Consider the following 13,076-nt stretch of genomic DNA (forward strand, 5'->3'; position numbering starts at 1 on the left):
ATTTTATATTAGAATCAGAGGGTACACGTGCAGGTTTACACATGGATGTACTGTATAATAATGAGGTTTGGGCTTTAAGTGAACTGTCACTCAAATAGTGAATATTGTATCCAATAAGTAATTTTTTCAACTCTCACTCCTTCCCACACTCCCCTCTTTTGGAGTCCTGTGTCTGTTATTTCCATCTTTATGTTTATGTGTACTCACTATTTAGCTCCCATTTATTAAACGAGAATATGAGGTATGTTATTTTATGTTTCTGAGTTATTTCACTTAGGATAATGGCCTCCAGCTGTTATTGCTGCAAAGGACATGATTTCATTTTTTATAGTTGCATAGTATTCAATGGTGTATATGTACTACATTTTCTTTCTCCACTCAACGACTGATGGACACTTAGGTTGATTCCATGATGTTGCTATTAAGAATAGTGCTACAGTAAACATATGAGCTCCCTACACCTTCTTATGGGCTTGCTCCAGCAATTAGTTTAACCCTACATTCTCTCTCTGAAAAGAGGCTGGAGGCCTCTTCCAGCAAGTATGAAAGAGAAAGCACATTCCCTTCCCTGCTTCCACTGGCCCTGCACCTTCTTTCCTGGCATAACTCCAGAAATAAATACCTGAATCTCTCATTAGAGAGAGACATGGGGACTACTCCATGCCTGAAAGAGAAAGTGGGCACTCCTCATGCCTTTCTCCCTGACTCATTTCAGTGTTAACTCCAGACTGGAAGATTACCCTGCTGGGAGATTATGAGACATCTGCTTGCTCAAACAGAAGAATGGGACTTCCTGCACCCTCTTCCCTGGCTTGTTCTAGTGAGAAATTTAGATCTACAGACTCTCCTTGTAAGTAGTTTCTGCTTGCCCCAACTTTTACAGTTTTCATCCAAAGGACTATCTCCTAAATCATCTAGCTATAGCAGTTGACAGAGTTCTGCACTCCTGAGTCTTCTAGGCCACAGAGAACAAAAAGGTGGCTTTCAAACTTGCAAATATTTAATAGCTATCTCCCCATGTCCAAAATGAGTAGTCTGATCAAGAGCATAGGTATGTACATCAGAACTTCTCCTTTGTGTAGGGCCAAACAAGTGGAAGATAAATACTGGTACTCAGCATCTCTGCAAAGAAAGAGGGAACTGGAAGACATATCTAATATCCCAGATGTCTCCACCTGCATCACAAAGGACTGATTTCTATTCCATCACTCTCAAGACAATAGCACAGCTTCACATTCTTTAATTTCCTAAAGGCCACCAAGAACAAAGACAGCAGGTTAGACAAGCCCAAAGAGTTTAGAGGCATCTAGAATCCCTAGCTAGGCTGATTAAAGAGTAATGTCTCCTACATAAAACTCGTCTAAAAAAAACAGTAAGGGTAGTTCTTTTATCCAATGCACAGAAAGCATCATAGAGGGTCAGGCAAAACAAGAAAATAGAGACATATATTCCAAACAAAAGAGCAAAATATATCTCCAAAAGCCAGTTCTAAAGAAATGAAGATATGTTATTTACCTGACAGATAATTAAAAAGGACATTTATAAAGATACTGAGGTATGGAAAGCAATGCATAAACAAATTAAGCACATCAATGAAGAGATAAAAATATTTTAAATCCCAGCACTTTGGGAGGTTGACATGGGTGGATCACGAGGTCAAGAGATCGAGACCATCCTGGTCAACATGGTGAAACGCCTGGCTCTACCAAAAATACAAAAAAATAGCTGGGCATGGTGGTGCATGCCTGTAATCCCAGCTACTCAGGAGGCTGAGGCAGGAGAATTGCCTGAACCTGGGAGGTGGAGGTTGCGGTGAGCCGAGATCGCACCATTGCACTCCAGCCTAGGTAACAAGAGTGAAACTCCATCTCAAAAATATATATGTATATTTTAAAGTACCAAACATCAAGCTTAAGAATATAATAATTAACCTCAAGAATTCAATAGAGAGAGTCAATAGCACAGTAGATGAAGTAGAAGAAGGAACTAGTAAACTCAAAGTAAAGTCAATGAAAATCATCCAATCAGAGGAGTAACAAACAGAAAAGAATAAAAAAAGAAAAGAGTGGCAATAACCTAAAGGACCTATGGGACATTATAAAGTAAAATAACATATACATTATTGGTGTACCAAAGAAGAGAGAAAGGGACAGAAAAATATATTCTAAGAAATAATAGCAGAAAACTTCCCAGGTCTGGGAAAGAAATAAAAATCTAGATCCAGGAGGATCAACAGGCATCTACTAAGAGAAGACAAACACATGCATACTGAGATGTGGTATAATCAAATTGTCAAAAGTTAAATACAAAGGGAGAATATTGGAAAGCTGCAAGGGAAAAGCAACTTGTTGCACACAAGGGGACTCCTATAAATCATCAGTGGATGTTCCAGCAGAAACCCTCCAGGAAAGAAGGAATAGGGTGATATATTTAAAAAGTTGAAAGAAAAAATTGCAACCAAGAATACTATACCCCTCAACCACGTCCTTAAAAAAAAAATGAAGAGAAGAACAAAACTTTCTTAGACAAACTAAAGGTGAGGGAATTTATCACCACTAGATTGGTCTTATGACAAATGCTAAAAGGAGTCCATCAAGCTAAGTGGTAACATAGAAATATGTGAAAATATAAAACTCACCGGTAAAAGTAAGAATATAGTCAAACTGAGAACACTCATTTACTGTAGTGATGCTATAAAAATCAATTATACCTCTAATAGGAAGGTTAAAAGAAAAAACTTAAAAACAACTATAGCTAAAATAATTTAAGAGACAATATCCACAAAATATTTTTTACAATATGTCAACAGAAACAAATTGAAGGCAAGTAAAAGTATAGAGTTTGCATGAGTGATCAAAAGTCATTATCAGCTTAAAATTACATGATGGTAACCACATAGCAAAAATTGTGGTTCAAAGGCAAAAGACTGAAAGGCATACCAACACAGACAATCATCAGACCACAATGGAAGACAGCAAGAGAGGAAGAGATGAACTAAAAATATACAAATTGACCAGAAGACAATTAACAAAATGGCAATAGTAAGATCTAAGCTATCAATAATTACTAGATGGATTAAATTTTTCAACTCAAAGACATCAAGTGGCTAGACGTAACAAAATCTAACTATATCCTAATTATATGCTACCTATGAGAGACTCAGTTCACCTTTAAGCACACACATAGACTACAAATGAAAGAAAGAACAAAGATGCTACACAAATGGAAACCAAAATAGAATGAGAAGAGTTATACTTAGAAAGATAGGCTTTTAGTTGAAAGCTATAAAGAGAGATTTTAAAAGATCATTATATAATGAAAAGGGGTCAATACATCAAGCAGACATAAGAATTGTAAATATATATGCACTGAACTTTGGAACACCTAACTATATAAAGCAAATGTTAATAAATATAAAGGCAGAGAAAGACTGCAATCAATAACAGGAGACTTCAATACCCCATTTCATCAATGGACAGAGCATCCAAACAGAAAATCAATAAGAAAACACAGTACTTGAACAACCCTTTAGACTAAATGAACCTAATAGATATTTACAAAACATTTAATCCAACAACAGCAAAATACACATTCTTCTCCAATGCACATAAAACATTCTCCAGGATACATTATATGTTATTCCACAAAACAAGTCTCAACAAATTTGAGAAGAATGAAACAGAATGTACAGCCTGAAAACAAATCTATGTATTTATGGTCAGTGAAATTTTGGCAAACATATCAAAGATCACACAACAGAAAGGAAAAACTCTCCAATAAATCATGTTGGGAACACTGAATATTCACATGGAGAAGGAAAAAACTGAACCCTTATCTTATGCCATAAACAAAAATCAACTCAAAATGAACAAAAGACTTAAATGTAAGATCTGAAGCTGTAAAGTTTCCTGGGAAAAAACATAGAAGGAAATATTGTTTCCTTCTGCACAACAAAGGAAACAGCAGAATAAAGAAATAATGCATGAGTTCGGGGGAAATATTGGTAAACCATACATCTGATAAGGGGCTAATATTCAAAATATATAAGCAACTCAAACAACTCAACAGCAATAAAACAAATAACCCAATTTAAAAATGGGCAAAGGATCTAAATTAACATTCTTAAATACGAATGGCCAAGAGATATATATATATATATGAAAAAATGCCCAACGTTTCTAAACATCAGAGAAGTGCCAATTAAAGCTGCAATGAGATATAATCTCACACCTGTTAGAATTCCTCTTATCAAAGAAGAACAATAGCAAGTCTTGGCAAGGTTATGGATAAAAGGGAATACTTATAAACTATTGGCAGAAATAGTATAGCCATTTTGGAAATAGTATAGAGGTTCCTCAAAATACTAAAACTATATACACACTTCTGGGTATATATCCAAAGGAACTGAAATCAATAAATCAAAGAGATATCTGCACACCCATGTTTATTTTAGCATCATTCACAATAGCCAAAATATTGAAGCAACCTAATTGTTCATCAACGGATAAATGGATACAGAAAATGTGGTACATATATACACAATGGAATACTCCTTAGCCTTTTTAAGGAGATTGGGCCAGGCATGGTGGCTCACATCTGCAATCCCAGCACTTTGGGAGGCCAAGGCAGGCAGATCACCAGAGGTCAGGAGTTCAAGATCAGCCTTGCTAACATGGTGAAACCCTGTCTCTACTAAATACACAAAATTAGCTGGGCATGGTTGTGTGCACATGTAATCCCAGCTACTCAGGATGCTGAGTCAGGAAAATCCCTTGAACCCAATAGGCAGAGGCTGCAGTGAGCCAAGATCACGCCACTGCACTCCAGCCTGAGCAATAGAGTAAGACTCTGTCTCCAGGAAAAAAAAAAAAAAGGGAGATTCTGTGTCACTCACAGCAACAACATAGGTGGAACTGGAGAACATTATGCTAAGTGATATAAGCCAGACACAAAAAGCCAAATACTATGATCCCAGTCATATATGGAAACTGAAATGTGGATCTCAGAGAAACAGATTAGAAAGGTGGTTACCAGAGGCTGGAAAGAAGAAAAGGATTGGGAAACAGAAGATGTTAATCAAAGGGTACAATGCTTTACTTAGAATGGAGAAATAAGTTTTAGTGATCTATTGAACTTCATGGTGATCACAGTTAATAATAATGTGTCATATATTATAAAATTGCTAAAAAAAAGTTAATGTTTAATCTTCCCACCACAAAAAAAAAGAAAATTGGTAAGCTGATGTTCCTGACAAATGTTTCGCTAATCGTAAAGGAATCCAGAGAAATTTTCAAGACCTCAACTAGAAGTATGTGAACCAGAAGAAAACAAAATCAGTCAAACTGTTGGCAGGTTGATAATTAGCTATATATAAGATTATAAACCTTAGGTTTATCTTTTAAGAGAAAAAAGAAAGAAAAGAAGAAAGAAAAAGAGACAGAAAGAAAAAAGGATAAAAGAGAGAAATAAAGAGGAAGAGAAAGAGGGAGAGAGAACTGGAATCTTGCTCTATTGCCTAGGCTAGAATGCAGTCTAAAAATGGGTATTAAAAACCTCTTTTATGCCAATAAATGTGCTTAACAATGGAGACAGGAAGTAATAAGGGAGGAAAATATCAAACAAGCAGCCAACCAATATATCATTTAAACCTGTGAAATGATATGCAATTGCTGAGGTGTGATTTACTTTCAATTTTGTTGTCACTTTTAGAATAGGTGTGATGTGATACTGAGAAAAATGTATGTTTTGTGGATTGGGGGTGTAGAGTTCTGTAAATGTTTATTAAGTTTACTTATTTCAGCTCTGACTTCAAGTCCTGGATATCCTTGTTAATTTTCTGTAACACTGATCTGTCTAATATTGACAATGTTGTGCTAAATTCTCCCACTATTATTATGTGGGAGTCTAAGTCTCTTTGTAAGTCATTAAGAACTTGCCTTATGTATCTGGGTGCTCCTGTATTGGGTACCTATATATTTAGGATTGTTAGCTATTCTTGTTGCATTGATCCTTTTACCATTATGTAATGTCCTTCTTTGTCTCCTTTGGTCTTCATTGCTTTAAAGTCTATTTTATCAGAGACAGGAATTGCAACTCCTGCTTTTTTTTTCTTTTTGCTCTCCATTTGGTTGGTAAATCTTCCTCTATCCCTTTGTTTTGAGTCTTTGTGTATCCTCGCATGTGAGATGGGTCTGGATGCAGCATACTGATGGGTTTTGGCTTTTCATCCAATTTGCCTGTCTGTGTCTTCTGATTGGGGCATTTAGTCTATTTAAATTTGGGATCAATATTGATATATATGAGTTTAATACTAACATTTAATGCTGGCTGGCTGTTTTGCTGATTAGTCTATGCAAATTCTTCATTATGGTGATGCTCTTTACTTTTTGGAATGTTTTTGGAGTGGCTGATACTAGTTGTTCCTTTCTATGTGTAATGCTTCTTTCAGAAGCTCTTGTAAAGCAGGCCTGGTGGTGATGAAATCTCTGAGTACTTGCTTGTTTGCAAAAAAATTTATTTTTCCTTCCCTTATGAAGCTTAGTTTGGCTGGATATGAAATTCTGGGTTGAAAGTTCTTATCTTTAAGGATGTTGAATATTGGCCCCCACTGTCTTCTGGCTTATAGGGTTTCTGCTGAGAGATCTGCTATGAGTCTGATAGGCTTCCCTTTGTGGGTAACCTGACCTTTCTCTCTGGCTGCCCTTAGTATTTTCTCCTTCATTTCAACCCTAGTGAATCTGATGATTATGTGCCTTGGTGTTGCTCTTCTTGAGGAATATCTTTGTGGTGTTCTCTGTATTACCTGGAATTTAGTATTGTCCTGCCTTGCTAGGTTAGGAAAGTTTTCCTGGATAATATCCTGAAGAATATCTTCCAGCTTGGATTCATTCTCTTCATCACATTCAGGTACACCTGTCAAAAGTAGATTAGGTCTTTTCACATAGTCCCATATTTCTTGGAGACTTTGCTCATTCCTTTTCAGCCTTTTTTTTTCTAACCTTGTCTTCTCGTTCTATTTCATTAGGTTGGTCTTCGACCTCTGATATCCTTTCCTCTGCTTGATCAATTCGACTGTTAAAACTTGTGCATACTTTGCAAAGTTCTTGCATTGTGTTTTTCAGCTCTATTGATTCACCTACATTCCTCTCCAAATTGTCTATTCTCATTAGCATTTCATCAAACCTTTGTTCAAGGTTCCTAGGTTCTTTACATTGGGCCAAAACATGTTCTTTTTGCTCACAGAAATTTCTTATTATCCACCTTCTGAAGCCTGATTCTGTCAATTCATCATACTCATTCTCCATCTGACCTTGTTCCATTGCTGATGAGGAGCTGCGATCCCCTGTAGGAAGAGAGACATTCTGATTTCGGGTATTTTCAGCCTTTTTGTGCTGATTTCTCCCCATCTTTGTGGATTTACCCACCTGTCATCTTTGTAGTTGCTGACTTTCAGACTGGGTCTGTGAGTGGACATCCAGCTTCTTGGTGATGAAGTTTTTTCTGTTTCTTAGTTTTCCTTCAGTAGATGCTCCTCCCCACAGAGCTGGACCTTCTCAGGTTCAGCTGTGGTTGCCATGAAACTCTCAATCTTCAGCGCTTCCAACTGCTGTTTTTTCGTGGGGGCACTGTGCCAGCTGAAACAGCAGTGTTGAGATTCATGGTGCTTCTCTACCCAGGAATCTCCCAGTCTGATTCCCCGCCTCAGTCCCCTCTTCAATCAGCTGAATGGGATACTCTGCCTTCCCAGAGCTCCAAACACCAATTAAAAGGGCACCCAGTCCCATATACTCCATTCTGTGAACCACCACGCCAGCCAAAAGAGTCACGCTGGCAACCCATGGGGCTCCTCCACTAGGAATCACCTGGTCCATGGGCAACAAAAATTCATCTGGAAGTGTGGCATCCACTCACTCTCTGCGCCTTCACTGGGAGCTACAATCCTGAGCTGCTGCTAATTGGCCATCCTGCATCTCTCTCTGGGTTTGTCTTTACCATTCAGCACACTTCATGGTTTAAGAAAGGAAATTGGAATTCAAATGTGAATTTCAGTTTTGTGGCACCTTATTACGACAATGAAAAATTTAATTCCTTTGATGGGAACAGCAGCATATAATGAACTACACAAAAGGGCAGAAAAGTACAAAAGAGAAAAAATCCAATTCTATATAATACAGTAGAAAGAATACAAAGTTGGGAGTCAGAAGACCTGGATTCTGTTCCTGACTCTGCTACTAACTGGCTATTTGGGCAAATCATTTTATTTCTCTGAGTCTCCATTTTCTCACTTGTAAAATGTGGGAACTGGTTCAGGTGAACACAGTTCTGTGATCACCAGTGTCAGATTTCACAGCACTTTCTGTGCCAATAGAGTCAGTATTGAATTATCAAATACTCTCATAGAATAGGAAACAGCATTTCATTAAATCCACCACCTCCCGTGGAGTCTGAGGGGGACAAAAGACTTGGCTTGATGTTTGATGCTTCCCATTGATGACAATTTATTTGTAGACTATCCCTTTTCTGACATTTAAGAAAGGTCAAAATTCTCAACAGTTTAATAAGAATGTTTATGTCCTTTAAAATGGTATGGCCACTTGGCTATATTGAATCATTCAAAGGTCTCTGGGATTGTGCAAAGTGAATGGCAGTAACTATGAATATCTACTCTACTCTTGTCCGGAGTCTAAGGGTAGAAAGAAAAGGAACAACACTGATATTTCAAGAAATTATATTGTCACTGTTAGCAATATATCTAATGCTATGCTCACATCTTCTTTACCTTTCTATGTATGTCCTGATATGCAATTTTATTACATTGAAAGACTTACGTGTAATATTTCAATAGTTTCCTATTCAGTTGGTAAGATGCAGCATAATTATGATAAATATCATCTAGCATGCCACCTGACTGGAATCCTGAAATATTACAAATGGAAAAGGCAGACATGCAATTAGACATTTGGCCATACAAAGTGAATACTGAAATAATGTACATTTTTAATTAATAATAATTGTTTAGCCTCTTTACCCAGGTTCCCATTTGTTTCACTCAGGTCTGCAGTAATCCTCTTCCATTTTAGAAATACAGAGAATCTAACATCATGTATTCTATTAACTCACAACTAGCAAATAAGTTAAACACATAATTCTTCCAATTAATGTGTATGTTTATTTTTCTTATCTGTTGCTGAATATTTTATTTGATAACAAAAAATCTTACAAGTCATTCTGCATTTTTCATATTGCAAATGTGATACAAGGTCACTGGTTAGTTGGTTGGTTGGTTTTCAGATGGAGTTTTACTCTTGTTGCCCAGGCTGGAGTGCAATGGTGCAAACTCGGCTCACTGCAACTTGTCTCCTGGGTTCAAGCAATTCTCCTGCCTCAGACTCCTAAGTAGCTGGGATTACAGGCACCCACCACCATGCCTAGAAAATTTTTACATTCTTAGTAAAGACAGAGTTTTGCCATGTTGACTAGGCTGGTCTCGAACTCCTGACCTCAGGTGATCCACCCGCCTTGGCCTCCCAAAGTGCTGGGATTACTGGCCTGAGCCACTGAAAATGTTAAATCCTACTTTATTACTCCTGACTTTCAATCATTCTCATTTTACAAAAAAGTGAAAAACAACTAATAGGATATTTCTATCTAGTCTCTAAGAAGAAATTTTAGAAATAACAAGTTACTTGATGTACATAAATATAAATGAACTTCAACTTCGTCATTATTTAAATGCTAAGAATTAAAAATTTTTTATAATTGCTTTAACAAACTTTTCACAAAACACCAAATAAAAATATGTAATACATCAAAAACATTTACAAGAAACAGACTTAATGTGGGCTGGGGAAGAGTAGGTTGACATAGCAGATATTTTTTCCAATAGATTAAAATTGTAGCCAGGTGCAGTGGCTCTTGCCTATAATCCCAGTAACTTGGGAGGTCAAGGCAGGAGGAGGCAGCTGAGACAAAAGAGCAAGAGCTTGTCTTTACTAAACATTTAAAAATTTTAAAGTTAGCAAGGCATAGTGGTCCATGTCTGTAGTAGTCCCAGCTACTCAGGAGGCTGAGGCAAGAGGCTCACTTGAGGCCAGGAGTCCAAGGCTGCAGTGAACTCTGATCATGTCACTGTACCCTAACCTGGGTGACAGAGTGTGACCATGTGTCTAAAAAATAATAAATAAAATTTACTTATTTAAAAGTAAAATAATAAAATAAATAAAACTGTATTACATTCCTGCTATAGTACTATTTTTTAAGTTAATGAGCCTTCTTATTTAAATATATATGTTTAGTTACTATATTAATAAATGTTGTAAACAAACACAATTTAAAAACTCAGAGGATATTTTGCAGTAGTACATCCACATGTTTGAGAATCAAGAAGCTAAGTCTGACAACGTGGTTTAAAACTTAAGGACCAATGACTTTGGAACAAGACCACTTGAATTTTAATCTGGCTCCATCACTTACCAGCATAGAGATTTGGGCAAGTTTAGGAAAAACCTCTCTACCTCTGCTAACTCATCTGCAAAACAGAGATAAAAGTGCCTCATAATAATGACTGGAGTGTGAAAAGTCAATGAGCTAATACATGTAAAATTATTAGAAAAGTGCCAAGAACATAGCAAGTGATTAATCATGGTTGGCTAATATCATTTATTACTGTAACAAAATTGGACCACTTAAGGATTCAGCAGTTCCAATTCACCCCAGCCTACAACCAACCTGTGTGGCTCAAGAATGTCAAGAAAGGTGGATGCACAACTGGCATGAGATCTGGTAACTCACACTGCTGGTTAATCTTACTACCACCAACATATTAAGCTTAGTTTTAGAGGATCCAAGTAGCCTTGGATCTGCCACTGGCCTAAAATGTGGAAATTATTTTCTAACCCAAGTTGGCACAATGTTAACATCTGGATGAAATATTTTTTAAAAAATTGATTTAAATAATCAATCTTACAACCTCTGGGTCTATTCTTAATGGAAAATATAAATTTTTATTTACCCCAATGTTTATCATTATGCAGCTTTACAGTGTAAATATCTATATCTGTTAAATTAAGAAAAAGCAGTGTGTGATGAATACTTAATTACTAGGGACAGTGATGCATCCCACAAAGTATTCTAAACCCCTGGAATGCAAAGCAACGTGGAATGGCACATGTCAGAATAACTGGCCAAAAAGATACATTTGCATATGAACCAGCTTTCATCTTAATATTACAATTATTTAATGTTTGCATCAAACGCTAAAATTATTTGACAATAGCCAACTATTTTATTTGGAATACAGATTCACCTTCAGAAATCACAAGGCTTAGAAAAGAGGATGGCCTTTACAGGTGAGTCACAGTGATGGAGTTTGTAATGAAAAAAAAAATTGAACCCAGATGACTTTATTTATTTATTTTTTTGGCCATAAGTTCCTTACTAGTTTCCCTGTATTTTTACTTTCTCTCCAAACAAGATATTAAACTCAGTTAAAAGAAACAGAATAATGATTCCCATGTCTCCTGCAAACCTTACCATTACCCAGTTTTATTAACCTATATTCTCTCTTTGAGCCTTTAGGGGAAAAGTGATTCAGAAAAGTATATGAATGACCTCTGAGTTCAGAACTATTGTGAGGAAACAAGTTCTGCTCCTTATCTCAGAAAGTCTGACCTCTAAAACTTATGATCTGCAATACATGTCCCTGGAGGGTGCCCCTTGACAATCCCAAAGCCCCTTCCCATCCCACCAAGCAATATCAACAAGAAATGTCGACCTTTTCAGCTTGGTGTTATTCAACTTTTCTTCACAGCTGTCAATGACCCTGTACTGCAATTCTGACAGTTTTAAGTAACCTATTTTTCTTGCCTTGTGGAATCAAATTGTGAGTGTAATTGTATTGAATTTTGATATGTTCCTGTTACCCACATGTCATTTAAACTCTACTCTGATTCATATATTGTTTATGAATGTTTATTGAAACCATTTGGAGGAAGAAAATATTTTCCATTTTTGGAACTGTGGAACTATTTTACTTTTAATGAAGCCTTTAATTAGTGTTAAGAGGCCATTCTTCTTTCACAATTCCCCTCAATTGTCCTAGAAATAAAAGTTCTAAAAATAAATTATAATCAAGTAGAAAGTAGTCATTTACTTATTTTAGTAAACAACTAAATCAAATTTCATTTACTAACTAAACCAAATTATCTTGGTGGATAAGGCACACTGTAGTTGGTTGAGTGTGTGAGAAGGCTAAATTAATTTTTTCACATGACCATGTGCAATTTGCTTCACTGAGGCAGAAATCCCATAAGTAATACCATAATGACCTGAATTAGCTTACAAACACCTAAAACTCAAAGGGAATAAAATACCTGCTGTGTTCCTTTTCTATGAACACTGAAGTTACAACACTCAACAAGGAAAGTTCCACTAACAGAAACTTACACTCCTATAGAGAGGACAGTCCTAGAAACAAAAATTTTGAGGCAGTAAAAACTAAACATGGGGTAAAATGATAGCTAATATTGATTCAATGTAATGTCAAGCACTGTATATTTTGTTAATACAGTGTTTTGGTGTTTTGCCTGTATTAACATGTTTAACTTTCAAAACACAACAAGGATGTACTATTATAAGAACCATTTTACAGCTTAAAAACTAAGACAAAAGAAAGATTCAATAACTTGCTGGAAGTTATATCCAGCAAGGATCAGAGACAGAATTTAAGCCCAACTTATTGAATGCTAAAGTGCAGCTCTTTACCACTGCGCTGTTTTGGAGTCACCAGTGCTGCTCAACAAATATTAAAGTTAGGGAGATTGGCCACACGACTTTCTTTGGCCAATGATACATGAATAGCAGTGATGTATAATTTACAACAAAGATTTAAGGAATCAGGACACAATCCACCACTGAGGTGATCATGGAAGCATGTTTCAAGTAAAGCTACCATTTCCAGGGTTCTTGAGTAATTACAATGAGCAGAAACCTCTAGCAAACCAGCACTGTATATGTAGAATAGGTGGAAATTAAAGGTTTGTTATGTTAAATCTACTAAGAATTTGTGATTATTCATT

This window comes from Callithrix jacchus, chromosome 3 (genome assembly GCF_049354715.1).
Source record: "Callithrix jacchus isolate 240 chromosome 3, calJac240_pri, whole genome shotgun sequence".
Lineage (NCBI taxonomy): Eukaryota > Metazoa > Chordata > Mammalia > Primates > Cebidae > Callithrix > Callithrix jacchus.